The sequence below is a fragment of the Malus sylvestris genome, chromosome 4, assembly GCF_916048215.2.
Source record: "Malus sylvestris chromosome 4, drMalSylv7.2, whole genome shotgun sequence".
Lineage (NCBI taxonomy): Eukaryota > Viridiplantae > Streptophyta > Magnoliopsida > Rosales > Rosaceae > Malus > Malus sylvestris.
Genome location: NC_062263.1, coordinates 5,810,371 through 5,827,423, shown reverse-complemented (window position 1 = coordinate 5,827,423; position 17,053 = coordinate 5,810,371). Strand labels below are relative to the sequence as shown.

General features: G+C 41.7%; 1 pseudogene; it reads right to left on the bottom strand.

Annotated features, from left to right (window-relative positions):
* The window catches only part of LOC126619738 (uncharacterized), a 31,132-nt pseudogene that overhangs the window by 6,091 nt on the left and 7,988 nt on the right, over positions 1-17,053 (bottom strand).

Genomic DNA, 17,053 nt, shown 5'->3' with positions numbered 1-17,053 from the left:
AAATCACATCAAAATCCACAATATTTAACGGGATAAGATTAGCTGGCATAACCACACCATCTACCATCACTGGACACCCTGGGTAAACACTATCAACATAACATTTGTCCCCTCTAGGCATAGCAAACTCTAAATCAAATCCTAGAGGTGTAGGGTGAGGTTGAGTCATTTGAGCAAACGTATGAGAAATCACAGAATGTGTAGCACCACAATCAATCAAAGCTCTAGCAAAGTGACCAAGGATATTTAACGTACCCATAATCAAGTCCGGATGATTCTGAGCATCTTGCAGTGAGATGTGATTAACACGTTCCTGAGCTTGCTGTCGTCCACCACGACCTCTGTTGCCTTGGTTACCTCGCCCCTGAGAAGTACGTCCATGTCCTGGCTGGCTAGACTGCCTAGGCGGTCCTGCACTGCTAGCAGCAACTTCTCCCTGTCGGAGCTGACCTCCCTGATGCCACTGAGATCCACTAGCTGGCATGGAAAAATAAGAAGTATAACTTCCAGGGTCTTGGGAATACCCAGTCTGAGAATAAGGATCCTGGGGGTACTGATACTGTCCGGAAGCATAGGGAGCAATATCACCATGGTAGTGATAAGCACCACAACGACTCGTTTGACCATAACTGCCTGATCCAAAATTTTGCTGAATCGGCGCTGGAGGTGGCATAGTAGACTGCTGAGATCTCTGCTGACTCTAGGAACACTGAGCAGCCCTATGTCCCATCTGTCCACAAGTGTAGCAAGCACCACCACTACCATTTCTCCTACACTCTCCATGATGTCTGAAGTTACAACGACGGCACAACGGAGCACCAAAACCACCAGCACCACCAAAATCTCTCTGTCTCTGAAACCTGGGTCCACCAGCAAATCTTCCACCTCTTCTCGGGCCTGTGACACTAAATCCTCCACTAGAAGAACTCGAACTCGCTCCACTTTTCTTGAAATTCTGTGTCTTACGGGGTTCTTGAGTGGAGATACCTTTACCCCTATCATCTTTCTTCTGATTATCATTCTTATCTTCATCATCCTCACTGTTACTAGGAAGGTTGTCGGAATCCTCCATCTGAACCAAAATCTCAGAAAACTCATGATAATCGGTGCAAGGAAGCGTACTAGCAAAAGTCCACCATTTCCTCTTAGTTCCCAGCTTAAAACGGCGAAACATCTCTGCCTGATTACCAGCTGTATCAGGATCATAACGAGATAAGTCTGTAAATTTCCTGTAATACTCATGCGCCGACATATTCTTTTGCTTCAGTTGAGTGAACTCCTGCTTCTTACGATCAATGTACTCCGGAGGAACAAATCTTTTCGTAAAATTCTCTTTGAATACTTCCCAGTTAGCTGCCATCTCAGGTGACATAAACTTAGTCTGATTTACCCACCAAGCTACTGGCTCTCGTCCTAAAAACCAAGTAGTGGTCTTCACCCATCTATTAGCAGGAAGATTCCCTTGACTCTGCATCACTTGGAAAGTCTTCTCAATATGGTTTAACCACTTTTCTGCCCCTTCATGACCCTCATTACCCATGAAACGGTCCAATTTCAGATTATACATAGTCTCCAAGGGTGTTCTCTGAGGAGGAGGAGGAGGACGGATTGCATTCTGAAAGGCATGGGCCATCGCTTCCCCTAATTGAGTTATATCAGGGAAATTAGACTCAGAAGCACGGCGTGATTCCATACGAGGCGACATAATTCTGACAGAAGACACCAAAAGATCATTAAAGTATTAACAATTTATACATGACTGCAACCTAGGCTCTGATACCAAACTGACACACCCCGATCCTAGAATCAAGGCATGTTGGCCGTCACGTGAGTGTGACGTAACCAAAAGTGCGACGCGGAAGTAAAAGATAAGAGAAATACAAATAAACAAAAACAAAATACTAGCAATAATAACCAAGTAATGTGCTAGAGTAAGTTTAAGTGCGAAACACACAATTTCAGAGCACAATAACTAGGTGCAGTCAAGTAGGACTATAACTAAATTACAACACCCGCAGGTGGGTCCTACATTTATGAAGTCTGTCAGTACGCAGTGGGGATCCTCGTGGGCCACCAACGCTGCTAACTAGAACCTGGAGGGGCGTAAAACAAAATTGAGTGGGTCAGTAAAACCAAAGCTTTTCGAAAACATTTCATAAAAAACAATTCTAACCCCTCGCTGTAAAACCTGTATACTTCCCCAGAAATTAACATAATACGCATATAACTCTTCATATAACTCAAATCACGAATCTTTATCAATTCCAGAAAATATGCCATGCCATAAATGTCAATAACAGATTATGAATGCATCAATATAACAGGTGACATAATGAATCAACCGGAGACCCTGCAGTTGATCTTGTACGGTTAATTCCATAGCTCAATATCCAAACCAACCGGAGTCACCACGGTGACCTGTACGGCACTACTCTGCACATAAGTCGAAACTACCTGAAGTAGTCTATAAATATGCTCTACTGCTTCTCTCATCAATCATCTGTGCACATAATCTAAGGTCACCTACCAGTCGGAACCACCTCTAGTGATCTGTACGACTAGCATGTCGGAACCCTCTCATGGTCTGTACGACATGCACTTACTTGGATCCAAATTGAGCGTGCGGTGTGGTGCGGTGAATACTATAAGCACTAACACCAGAGGTGCAGGTTATGAGCTCTCAACATAATTCACATCATCAATGATTCACATAAATAACATAAAACTCACCTGATACTCACCTATGCATCCACAACACCAATTCATATATATAGGCATCAATTACTAATTCATATCATTCATAATATGCATGCATGGCATTTGAAAACATACTTTCATTTAAATTCAATTTCTGGGAAAATCAATAGTATATAGGTAATAACAGAAAATAACTGCCCATTCACTGATAAGTCGAAGGGTCGTAACCCCCGTGACGTCCCTGGATGCGCTCATCCTCGGGATAGGTATCACCTATATGCGAAACAACTAAAATAACGTTATTTAAAGCACATAACCGAAAATTCGTAATAACTTCTCATACGGTGCTCAATTTGGGTATATGAATATACCACAGTGACCTACTCGACGTCACGGACGTCGACATATTTTCAGAAAAAATTTCCGAGGCAGCACGCGCCCCCACGCGCATCACCCCTAACCTCCAGTCGTCGAAAAACTGGAGATTTTTCAATCTCCTTGTTCTCTGTCATTTCTCAACCATTTTTCACGCATTTTATATCAAAATGAAGCCCTAAGCATGTAGATTCACGTTACACTACTTTAAGGCTCTAAAAACTACGAAATATCAACGGAGAAATTCCAAGAAAATCGGCCAACTTCGAACTCAACGATCCTAACGTCCAAAACCTTCAAACTAAGCACTCCGAGCTTCCTTAGGACTTCACTAAGCTCACTATAAGCTTAGAATTCCCTGAAAATCAACACATCACGAATGCATGAACAGTACTCAAATCGGACCTCGGGTTTTCAACATGATTTCTAAGGTTTCTCGTTCTAAAACTAGTACCAAACGACTCAGGAGGTCGAAAGGATGAAGAACCTTACCTTTTTGGCGTCGATCCGTGATGTTTAGAGGGAATTTGGTCTCGTCCGTACGTTTTCGAGAGGGAGAGAGTGAACTGAGAAGAGAAGAGAGAGAGAGAGAGCATGGGGAATGAGAGAGAGAGGTTTGACCCGTGTGTATGTGTGTGTGGTCCATCCCAAAACCATCACCATCCATTTTTCTTAACTCCCTAACCACAAAAATACATATAACCTTTAATCCAATTAAATTTTCCAAAACTTAGGAAATATGCATAATCAATAACATGTCACACACATACCTTAGTAACCGTCAAGGGTAATTTTATCATTTCACAACCTCGATATATAGAATCTCGGGACGGGCTGTAACAAAAACCATCAAGGCCGGCCACACCAAAGGGAAAAATGGGTAAGTTTAATCCTATAAATAGACACTTATTCTCACCAAAAAGTCATTCCAATTCTCTTACAAAAAATCCCAAATACTCTAAACATTATTTCTCTCTAAAATTCTAACTTTGGCATCAGAGGTTCTTCGGCCAAAGCCTCCCCATTCATCGTGGACGCGTGAGGCTTTTGGCCTTAACCTAAGGTGCTAGTTTTTTTGTAAGTGCAAAATCGTCCAAGATCGAGGAGGAGAAAATTTGCATCCACAAATTGGTGCTTTCATTGAGAGTTGAAATCCATACTCGTAGAAGACTTTCGCACAAAAAGGTTTTTTTTTCTTTATTTTCTTGTCCATTTGAATATTTTTCATACGTTCTTATTATTAGAATTTTTTACTTGCAAAGGTTCTTTGATAAAACGTATAAGAAAAATATAATGGCTAGAAATTTAGAAAATTCCACAAGTGAAAATTCTAATATTCAAGAAATGGGATTGCGGAGATCTGTGAGGCTAAATGCGACAATAAGTGGAACAGTACCACCACCACGAGTTTCCACCACGGGAACCACCACGGTGGCTACCTCGGTAGCCATCCGTGGCGAGGTCCATAGTGCCTTCACCACGGCTCAAGCCGTGCCATCCAAGGCTCACGTCACCAAGGCCACGACCCAAGCCATGTCACTCCAAGCCCAACGCGAACTCAACGCGTTGCCAAGCTAAGCCCAAGCCTCGCACCTATGTGCATCACACTCCGAGCAGCCTACTTTCGCAGCCTAGCCTGCTCTCATGGCCCAGCGTGCTCCCGCGGCCCAGTCTACTCCCGTGGATTTCCAAGCAGCCCAAGTTGGCCCAAGACTATCTCAACTATCCAGACCTACCATCGAGCTGGGGGCATTCTCACCACATTTTTTCACGGATTTGACATTTCCCAACTCAAATCTCTCGCCCGGAGTCTACCACCTTTCCATTGCTCAAGGAGGCGTATTCCTTCCAAACTCTTCCAATCCAAATGGCGAACAACACTTGTCTCGACAAGTCATAGAGTTGACGAGCGCCCTTGCACAAAAGACAGCCTTGGTGAATCAACTTTTGCAACGCATCGAGATCCAACATGCCCCGGACGAGGTATCCCGAAATAGGACAAGGGCAGATGAACCTTTCCAGCAGCCACTCGACCAGCCACGAGCCGAGCGTTCGGGCAGTGTACATTCCCGATTGGGCCCCCGAGATAACGTATACTCCCGTCTTAGCACGTGGAGGAACGTGCACTCTCGACTAGGCCCACGGATAAGCATACATTCATGGTTGGGGTCACACTCCGATAGTCAACATGAGTAACCTTCCCGGCAAAGTGTTCATTCGTGGCTAAGCCCACAAGGAGCATCTTCCACCTCACATCGGAGTAGGCAGCACGACGGATGGAGAGAAGCAGTTACTCAATCCAGCTCAAGTTCAACCAGCAGCCTGCGAAAAACTCGCTCACCTGTTAGGAATGCACCACATGCACTGCATCTGCGGTATAGACGAGCCAAACACATGGAAGAGCAGCCTAGACCAGCAAGTCATGGCTGAGGGTAGCCGAGAGCTCCGCTACCCCCAACAAAGGCAGATTCAGGAAGAAGTAGAGAGACTATTGACCAAGCGATTGCATGATTTCCAACGTAACGAGGTCACTGACGAGGCATTACGATGGAACATGACCAACATAAACAGGTCACCATTCACTGACAAGATCGAGTAGGCAGAGCCTCTACGCGAGTTCAGCATGCCACATTTCACATCTTTCAAAAGGGATGAAGACCCGAAGAGACACTTAAAACACTACCAAAGCGTAATGATCCTTTATCGAAACAACGATGATCTCATGTGTAAGATATTCGCCACCACTCTACAAGGCGATGTGCAAGATTGGTTCTACACCCTGCCGCCACAATCCATCCGAAATTTCTACGAACTTTCTTTGGTTTTCACCAAAGAATATTCATCCTATCACTCGATCAAAAAGAAGTTTGACCATTTATTTGACGTCAAGAAGAACCCAAAGGAGTCACTTCGCGACTATGTGAGGAGGTTCAAAGTAGAGAAGGCAAGGATAGTCGGATGCAACGACTCGATAGCTAGAGCAGTCTTCCAAAAAGGACTTCCAGCAGACCACCCGCTATTCAAAAAAATTGATCATGAAAGAAGATCTAACTCTGGCAAACTCTTTTGCTCTGGCAGAAAAACATGCACTTTGGGACGAGGCTCGCCAATTTACATTCAAAGATTTGAAGAAATACCCGACGTCACATCCCTATTATCCAAATCGGAAGCAGCGGATGACTTATTCACGTGTTTAACGGTATCTAGACCAGCAATAAGCTCTATCACCATACGAGAAGAGCTGGGGGCCTGACTACCTGTATTCCACAGTTTAAAAGCTTTCCTCGATGTTATCAGTTTTATTCCACAGTTTAAAAGCTCTCATTGATGTTATCAGAAATTCAAAAGCTAATTTTGGCGATAGTGGTTCTAACCTAAAAGCTCAAGTTTTACCCTCAAACGCACGCAGTCATCATCATGATGCACTATTCCACCAAATCCTGACGAACGCAACAACTAGGCCCAAAAGACACGCCAAGGGTAGACGAACACTGGAAGGAACATTCAAAAGCAAGTTTTGTCCTCGTTGCCCGAGAAAATTCTACATAAAAGCAACATGTACCGGTAGTTGAGCACTACCTTCTGCTACGCGTCACATGGCCCTAGCCAACCTTTGCTCCATTATTCAGCTCTAGAGTGGCCCAATACCAGAAATTGAGCATTTCCTGCTACATGTAACATGGCCCTAGCCCCACGGCTCCTTATCGCACCTTTACACCTAGCCTTGACAACGCAACAGAGCGGCCCAACGGTTCCCCGAAGGCAGCCGAGCACACTTTAGCTGCACCTACTCCCTCAATGGAGATTTCTGGCATTTGCATGTCGATGACGTAATACCTAGAGAAAGTACGTAAGCATCTTTAGGCATTTCAGACTTGAACTCTCACTCAAGTTCCCCGGGCAGACAACGCCCATGCAGACGTACTAGCCGGCCTAGGCTCCGCACTCGATCACCAACTCAAAACACTCTATTTCGGTGGAATATCTTGATAAGCCAAGCATAGAGATGGAACCAACAGCCTAAGTGTCATAGCATTCTCATCCAAAAGATCCCACACTGGATCACATATCCGCTGCCTAGCACCTCCCGATAACTTGAAAGTTCTAAGATCAAATCCACGAAGGTGTACATGGAAACCACTTTGGAGGCCAATCCTTAGCATAGAAGGCTCTTAACGCAGGCTGCTATTGGCCTACCATGCACAAAGATGCTAAGGAGTTAGTACAAAAGTGCCTTAAGAATATGGCATCTAGCATCACATGTCCACGCCGAGATATCCTCAAGGCAATGGGCAGGCTGAAGTATCCAACAAGATGATCCTCGACTGCCTCAAGAAATCCCTCACCAACAAGAAGGGAAAATGGCTAAACGAATTCTTCGGATGTCTATGGGCATATCGCACCACCAAAAGACGAACAACCGAACAGTAAAGGGATGGCCACAAGTTTAGATCTGGCAGAGGAGAAGCGTGAGCAGACCATCACTTGAATAGTAGCCTACCAGCAACAACTCCTCCCCAGCTACAACAAAATCCAAAGACTCAGAAAGCTCAACGGGCACCATCTCACAAGCCAAGGATTATCCAGTTGTTATGCAGTTCCTACCTTACAGCTAAGTTCTCGTTCGTTTCACTCATTTTTTTTAATGAGGAATTCAGAAGTAATCACAACTTGGCTCGGCTGCATGCTTACAACAACTGATCACTCATGCACTTCAAAAGAAGACTGCGTCATACTTAAGGACTCATAGCAGGAATTGCGCCCCTCGATGGACCAACCATGATCTCCAGTGCGAGAGGGTAAATTAATTGCTATCCAGTGCGTGAGCGTAAACCAATTCCTTGACACCCATATGGGCCAGCTCTCCAAGACAAGAGGATAAACTTTACACTCCGAATATCCAGACGTGGATGAGCCTGGCTGCCCTAGTATAACTAGATGCACGATGGCTTGCATCGGGATTCCTAGAAGTAGCCACAATGGTCTTTTTCAAGGCTTAGCTAACTAAAGGATTTTGGGTATTTTGGCCTAATCTGTGGGGAACCGGACCCAAGAGACGGAGGGGCACATTATGCAGTACGCCCTACAGACGGCTGCCCTATAACCCTAAAGCTGCTACCGAGTGCACTAAGGTAGCCTACGGATTCTGGAAGACTGCCTATGGCTTGCCCTTCGAGTAGTAAAACCACACTAGACTTATACAACTGCACATTTTTGTGAAAGGTTAAACAAGCTAGCACACATATATGAAGTTTTATCCACTGCCAACATGCTACGTAGTCGATAAGCTTCACCTCTACCAAGTGTGGAACAACCTACATCAAGTCCTAAAATGTTGTGATACTTGCTACGCAACATACGGAATTGGAGAAAGCCAAGGTTAACAGCCTAGTGGTTACGCGGACTTGTTTGCTTCTGTAAGTAAGGCATCCGGCTGCCAACCGTAGGGCTAACAACTTTGCAAAGTTCTACACCAACACATACGGCTGCATAGGCTACGCGAGCTTGTCTGCTTATAAAAAAGTAGCATGCCTGCCACTGGTCTATCAAGTATAAAGGTTAGAGCATGAACAAAAGAAGCGAAGATGAAGAAAAGTGAAGGAAAACATGTTTATAAACAAATAGCAAAGGTCGAAGGAGTTCAAGCAAAACAAGAGCTACAAGGAAAAACAAATAAAATCCTAAAGGCTACCTAGAAGACTATAGCAGCTTGGACATCCCACGACTACTCGGTCGCCCCACCTTCAACAGCTGCGACGCTCTTAGCAGCGGTATCATCCGGTGCTTCACCCCCGGCTGCCCCAGCCTGGGCACTAACTTCTCCAACTACTTCATCAATAGAAGCCTCAAAAGTAAAATGAAGCAAGTCTTCCGGAGAAATAGAGAAGGTATCAAAACCCTGAGCCCAGCCTTTTCACCTTTCAGTTACTTATCCTCCTCGAGCAGACTAACGTGGATGCTCTGCAGCTCATCCACTTCCTTTTTCAGACTTTCATTGATCTTCAGTACGCCTTGAAGTTCCAACACTTTGGGTTCAAGCCTATCGACGATTCTCTTGAAGTGGATCACTTGGTTATAAGCAGTAATCAACTCTTCATCTTTTGCAGCAGAACGAAGCTCATAAACGACATGCTTAAGATCTTGAATCTAAGGTGGGGAAGATCTCTTCTTTCCACTTTCAACAATGCCATTCACAATACTCAGCATGAGAGCTCAACCTATACTGGCTTATCCCTCAGTTTTTCCTCTTGGACCAGCAAGCAAGAGGCCTGCATACCCAACATTCCAACAGCCCATGAGACCGATAATCTCCTCATTTCTCTCAATCGCCAGCCTGGCCCGAGTTAAGTCCAAGAGCCCAAAGGGCATGAGCCATGCGACTCGCCTAGCACTGCGCCCCAACGTTACAATCCGAGACCCCAGCCGCACAAGCTACCCTTGGCTCAAGCCAATCCAAGCTGCCCAAGCAGTGGTCCCTACCACGACATCTCCTCGGCCCATGCCGAGCTAACTCCTGACCCCTGCCAGCTGACGTGCCGCACCACCCCGACGGTTGCCCCGCAATAGCACTATCCAAGAAGAAGGCAAGAAAAATTAAATTTTTCTTACATCGGTGAGGCACGAAGAAGACAAAGAAATCAACGAAATACGGTCCTTTGCACGGGCAAGATGTAGAAGATTGCTAGAGGAGGGGGAACAAATATCCTCTAACTTTATCTCTCTTGTGGGGTAGAATAAATTGCTCTCCAAAGTTGATTTAATAACCCACTTAAAGTGGACTTAAATAGGCTTTGAGAGAAGTTTATTTCCCTTTCCTAGAAAGACCTAATTTCCAATTAAAGAGAGAATCAACATCAAAATAGGAAGCAATCCTACGTTTCCTGAAGCAAGAAGATCTCTACACCTGCTGCCATTTCTTACGAGCAGCCCAACAAGTGTGGGGGCATTTGTGGAGCCAAAAATAATCACAAGGTGACATGTGGATCTTTGGATAAAAAAGGACAAGAATACCCTTGAGGCACATTGGGATTCCTACGCGTGTGTAGCGGAGAATCATCTTTCAACAAAATAAAAAATGCTCCAAAAGAGGTAACCAATTCAAAGTCCATCTCATCAAATTCCCTTTTGCAAGGTAACCTACAAAATAATGTTAATTGGTTAATTAATGGATTAATTACCCAATTAATCCATTAAACATCAATTAAATTACCCAATTAATCACAAAATATATCCCATTCACCCCAAAAATAGGTAGTGGCCGGCCACCTCACATTCTTCTTAGTCTTTCTTACTTTTCCCCATTTTACTACCCCATTTATACAAATAAATAATTTTATAACCTCCCATTTACTTCTTTCATACTTAATTAGCCAATAAATTGGCTAATTAAGCCAAAATCATCACCACAAAAACCATCAAGGCCGGCCATACCAAAAGGAAAAATGGGTAAGTTTAATCCTATAAATAGGCACGTATTCTCACCAAAAAGTCATTCCAATTCTCTTACAAAAAATTCCAAATACTCTAAACACTATTTCTCTCTAAAATTCTAACTTTGGCATCGGAGGTTCTTCGGCCAAAGCCCCCCCCCCAAAATTCATCATGGACGCGTGAGGCTTTTGGCCTTAACCTAAGATGCTAGTTGTTTTGTAGGTGCAAAATCGTCCAAGATCGAGGAGGAGAAAATTTGCATCCACAAATATCATATGATAAAGTGTGGAAGCAAAGCATCGGGCTCTACGACGCAGTTTAAATTGTCGTTGCTTGCTGTTGCTGCTGAGGCTTTCACCTCATCCAAATATTTAATATCCACACCCCACTTTCGCGAGTTGAACCTGCCCTGACGCTTGTAGTACTTTTGCAAAGGCGCCAAGAACTCATTCCTCAGCCGCTTCCACTGGTCATCCTCCTTTGATGATTGTTCTGGTTGTTGCGATTGTGACACCAAAGGGAAAAGCCTCCTGGCAGTGCTTGTTGGTGGATAAGCATGGCAACTTGATCACAAATGTTGTGCAACTGAAGAAAGGAAGAAGAAGTGAAGGTCGAAAATGTTCTAAGTGCTAAAGTAGTTGGTAGTCAAATTAGGGGTGGGTTCAAAAAACCGAAAACCAAACCGAACCAAAACCAACAAAAATCGAACCGAATTGAAAAAACCAAATCGAACCGAATTCTTTTGGTTCGGTTCGGTTTTAGTGATCTAGAAACCGAACCAAACCGAACCAAACCGAATTAATTAAATTAATTTTTTTATTTAATTATTTGTTTTGGGTATTATTTTCTAAACCCAATTTGTAAGTTAAAATGTGCTAAACCCAATGTGTTGCCAAACTTTATGCTCAAAATATTAAAAAAAAGGCCTCTAAAAACTCTAAACCCTAACCTATTATTTCTCCCCCATATAAGGTTCTAGAACCAAACCTCTTCCTAAAGTACCTACATCCATCTCCATAGCACTGTCTACTTCTGCCCCAGTTTTCTTTTCCAAATCTATTCTTATATAACATGTAACAGAATCCATAAACATTTATTTCAGGTAGATTACTTGCGTAATTTATGATGAAGAATCCAACACACACTAAATAAATCCACCCACGCATTACTTTTACTAATCAAGTTGTCAACATGCAGTTACAAGCAAACAACCCTGATCTTTGAACAACATCATACAAGTTAACTTTTCTAAGTCATTTGTACGATTTTTGTGTTGCGAGGTTGTTAGTTTGGACTTTGGAAGACTTGATTGATGATTTTAGTTCAACTTTAAATGTTTATTTTCATTGTCTTTAATTCTAGTTAGAATGTTTATGTTATGATTATGTTGGAGATGTTAAAATTTTAAATTTCAATGTTTTTCATTTTTTGAAAAAAAAAACAAAAAAAAAAACCGAAACCAAACCGGAAAAAACCGAACTGAAAAAAAATGAACCGAACCAAAATTTCGGTTTGGTTTCGGTTTTGGCAAAAAACCGAACCGATTTGAACCGAACCCACCCCTAAGTCAAATAATGTAATGGACAGACAAGATTATAACATCTCAATGGTGTGTAGCTTGCCACGTGTCTAGTTTGTTAGATGTTAAATGAAAACATGTGAGGTGCACGTGATCACAGTCATAGTGCAAGTGTGTGTGCATGGGTACCAACGACTATAAACCCCACATTGTATGTCGACTTTGGTGGATCAAATCCAATGTAGATTTGAGGGAGCAACATACTCTCTTTCTTCCCGAAAGTTCATCTTTGATATTCAATCTTTGAATTCATTTCAATTACTTGTTGAATTGATTACAAATACATAGAGAAATCTAGCTCAAAAATTGATCAAACACTAACATGGCCTAAGAGCCAAGTTGGATTTGAATCTGGGAGTGAATCTGTGAATTTGTGAGTGTTCGTATGGGTTTTCAACGAAGAACTTAGAAGTATAAAATGGCTAGATCTAGCACTGATCTTCTTGCACCAATATTCACTGGAGTTAATTATGAATTCTGGTGTATCAGAATGAAAACAATTTTCAAATCTCACAACCTGTGGAGCTTTGTTGATGATGGCTTCACATTATCGAAAGAAGTGAATGAGACAAATAGAAGCAAATCCTTGCTGATCAGAATTGTCACATCCCAGACCGGCTCCGCCATAGCACAATATTGTTCGCTTTGGGCCACGCCCTCATGGTTTTGTTTCTGGAAACTCACGCGAGAACTTCTTAGTGGATCACGCGAGATTTATTTTAACGGGAGGTGAATGTAATACCCTAAAATTTTAAATACATGAATTATATATTCATAATTATGAATATGTGGTGAAAATTGAAAATAAATCGATTTATGGTTATGGAAATAGAATTGGGAAATTTTAAAGTTTTGTTTTCAGACATTATTATAATTTATGTTGTAAAATCCATTGAGAAGTGGAAATGACAGAAGTGCTCCTAGGTGGCTAAACATAATTATATGAGGATGTATTTTTATCCTCATATTTTTTATCGTATTTCTGGTATCTTTGGATAGAGCTTGATTTAGCGAATGTGTAGGCGCAAACCATTTGAAAAACTGAGTTATAACGAAAAAGTTATAAACAAAAAAAGGTAGGGGCAAAAAGTCATTTTACTAGGAATCTGGAAGGCTCCAGATTTGTAGGAGCCTTATTTTGGTAAAAGGAGGCCACGTGAGTGACTGGAGAAAAAACAAAAGAAAATAAGAAAATAAGAGAAGGAAGAATAAAAATAAGAGAGGAAGAGGAGTTTCAAGGGGAAAAAGAGGAGGAAAAGGAGGAGGGAACGGGAGAGAGGGAGAGCAACACGGGATCATGGATCCCTTCCCGGTTCCTTGCGACCTGACTTGCGAAGGGGTGAATATCCGATGGATTCCGACGGCTTCTCTGGTCAAATTTTGGCGATTTAAGATGAGCCACCACCTGGAAATCACTCCACCACGTTCCCTCAACCCATTCCACCCTAAAATTGGTAAAATTTGGACTTGAAATGGTAAAGAACCGTCAGTGGGTGTGACAGGTTCGGGTGAAGATTCCTCAAATTCTGAAACGTTTTCCTCCAATTACCACCACCACTAGATTCCTCTTCAGGTCTGAAACAAAGCCCAAACAACTTTGGGGGAGGTGGAGCACCGAATGTGACAGAATGGTATCAAAGCCACTATGCCGTGTGGTGTGAGTGTGCCGACGAGGACGTCGGGCTCCTAAGTAGGGTGAATACCATCAGAACACTCATAGCCTTAGCAGCTTAAAAGAATTGGAAGTTGTTCCAATTAGATGTGAAATCAGCTTTTATGAATGGTGCGTTGCAAGAAGAGGTCTTCATTGATTAACCAAAAGGTTATATTATGCAAGGTGCAAAAGATAAGGTCTACAAACTTAAGAAAGGTTTATATGCATTAAAGCAAGCTTCAAGGGCTTGGTATGAAGAAATTGATGCTCATCTGCACAAATGTGGATTTACCAGAAGTCCAAGTGAAGCAACCTTGTATATGAAGTCAAGGGGAGAAAGTGAAAGCATCAGAAGTCCAAGTGAAGCAACCTTGTATATGAAGTCAAGGGGAGAAAGTGAAAGCATCATTGTCTCAATCTATGTAGATGACATTATCTAGATAGGTAGTAGCACTAAGTTTCTAGAAGAATTCAAGTGTGACATGATGAAAATATATAAAATGACAGACTTGGGATTGCTATATCATTTCCTTGGAATAAGAATTCTTTAGTCTGGATATGGAATTTTCATTAATCAAAGGAAATATGCAGTCAGTCTACTGTAGAAATTTGGACTGAAGAACTGTAAGCTTGTTAGTACTCCATTGGTGGTGAGTGGCAAACTTAAGAAAGATGATGAGAGTGAGGAAACAGATGAGAATGTATATAGGCAATTAGTTAGAAGTCTTTTGTATCTAACTGCAACCAGTCCTGATATCATGTTTGCAGCTAGCTTACTTGCTAGATTCATGCATGGACCTACAAAGAAGCATTTGGGAATAGCAAAGAAAGTGCTCAGATATATACAAGGCATTTTAGACTATGAGATTGAGTATGAGAAAGACAAAGAATCAATTCTCATAGGCTATTATGACAGTGATTGGAGTGGGGATGAAATTGATATGAAAAACACATCTGGATATGTTTTCTCATTTGGAAGTGGGGTTTTCTCTTGGGCTTTAAACAACATAGTGTTGCCCTGTCAACAGCTAAAGCTTAGGATATGAGTGCAACTGAAGCAACCACTCAAGTTGTGTGGTTGAGGTTTGTGCTTTAAGATTTTGGTGAAAATAAGCTGAAGCTACTCCCATCTACTATGACAATACATCTACCATTGCTATGACAAAAAAAAAATCCTTTGTTTCATTAAAGAACAAAACACATTGGAAGAAGATATCAATACATTCGAAAAACATTGTAGTCAAACATCATTAAGCTAATCTATTGCAAATCAGAAGATCAACTTGCTGATATTTTCACCAAGGCACTTCCTAAAGATCAATTCTGCACACTCAGAGAGAAGCTTGGAATTAAACCAGCTACTAGCTTAGAAGTGAGTGTTGGTGGATAAGCATCAGTTGGATCACAGATGATGTGTAGTTAAAGAAAGGAAGAAGAAGTGAAGGTCGAAAATGTTCTAAGTGTTAAAGTAGTTGGTAGTCAAATAATGTAATGGAATGACAAGTGTATAGCTTGCCACGTGTCTAGTTTGTTAGATGTTAAATGAAAACATGTGACGTGCAAGTGATCACAGTCACGGTGCAAGTGTGTGTGCATGGGTACCAACGACTATAAACCTTACATTGTATGCCGACTTTGGTCAATCGAATCCAACGTAGATTCGAAGAAGCAACGTACTCCTTCCCAAAAGTTCATCTCTGATATTCAGTGTTTGAATTCATTTCAATTACTTGTTGAATTGATTACAAATACATAGAGAAATCTAGCTCAAAAGTTAATCAAACACTAACAGTGCTTTCGCACAACACAATGGCACGGATGACATGGGCATCGAAGGGGAATGTGGTGAGGAAACAATTTGCGACCTCGGAAACGTAAAGATTAGCAAAAGCATCAACATCAATAAGATGTATAACAAAATTATGCTCCTGAGAATGATCTTCGTCATCAGTTAAATAATCAGACGGCTTGAGTTCTAGCTTGTTCTATTGTATCTTTTGAATATCAAACTTGAGGCGGTCCACAAAAACATTCATAGCGCAGTTGTGCAATGACTTGTAATGTAGATTGCCATCGTATTACTGGCGGTGTTTCTTCTCCATCTTTTCCACCTCTATCTCCTACTGATCCTGTGGAAGGAGAAGGTTGTAGAGAATATGAACAATGGTGTACAATCTATCGACAGAGTCAAGGTTGTGCGTGAAAGTTTTGGGGTGGTTGTCGTGGAGCCAAGACGTGGTCACAGACAAAGCTTCTGGATAAAAGTGATTTATGGATAGGTTGTAAATAAGTTTGTGGAGCCAAAAATAATCACAAGGCGACATGTGGATTCTTGGGTAAAAGAGGACAAAAATACCCTTGAGGCATACTGGGATTCCTACGCGCGAGCAGCAGGCAATCATCCCTAAACCAAGTCAAAAGTGCCCAAAGGAAGGTAACAAATTCATAGTTATCTCATCCATCCACATTTTAGGTAGTTACTTCATAACCTACCAATTATTCCATATAAATTGAGATAATTAACAAATTAATGAGATTATTACCTAATAAACTCATTAATTTGTCAATTAAATTAGCAATTAAACCAAAAAACCTACCTTAATGGCCGGTTATCATCGTCCATAAAGGGGACCGGCCATTTCCTTTATTTTTTCCACCTTTTCCTTACTCCTTTTTTCCTTTTTAAGCCAATTATTTAATTATTCATTATAGCCTTTTCATAACCACAAAAAGCATTCCCCTTTGGTTTAATTAGTCAATTAACATCCAATAAATGGGCTAATTAAACCAAATTCAAGCAAAAAACCCTAGCTATGGCCGGCCACCTTTGATCCCTATAAATGGGATCCCATTCTCACCAAAAAACGGATTCGAATACTCTTGCAAAAATCCCAAAATTCTCTAAACACTATTTCTCTCTAAATTCTAACTTTGGCATCGGAGGTTCTTCGGCCAAAGCCCCCCATTCATCGTGGGCACGTGAGGCTTGTGGCCATAACCAAAGGTGTTATTTATTTTGTAGGTGCAATTTTGTCCAAGATCAAGGAGGAAGAAATTTGCATCCACAAATTGGTACTTTCATTGAGAGTTGAAATCCATACTCGTAAAAGATTCTCGCACAAAAAGGTTTTTTCTTTATTTTCTAGTCCATTTGAATATTTTTAATACATTCTTATTATTAGAATTTTTTACTTGCAAATGTTCTTTGATAAAACGTATAAGCAAAATATAATGGCTAGAAATTTAGAAAATTCCACAAGTGAAAATTCTCATGTTCAAGAAATGGGATTGCAGAGATCCGTGAGGCTAAATGCGAC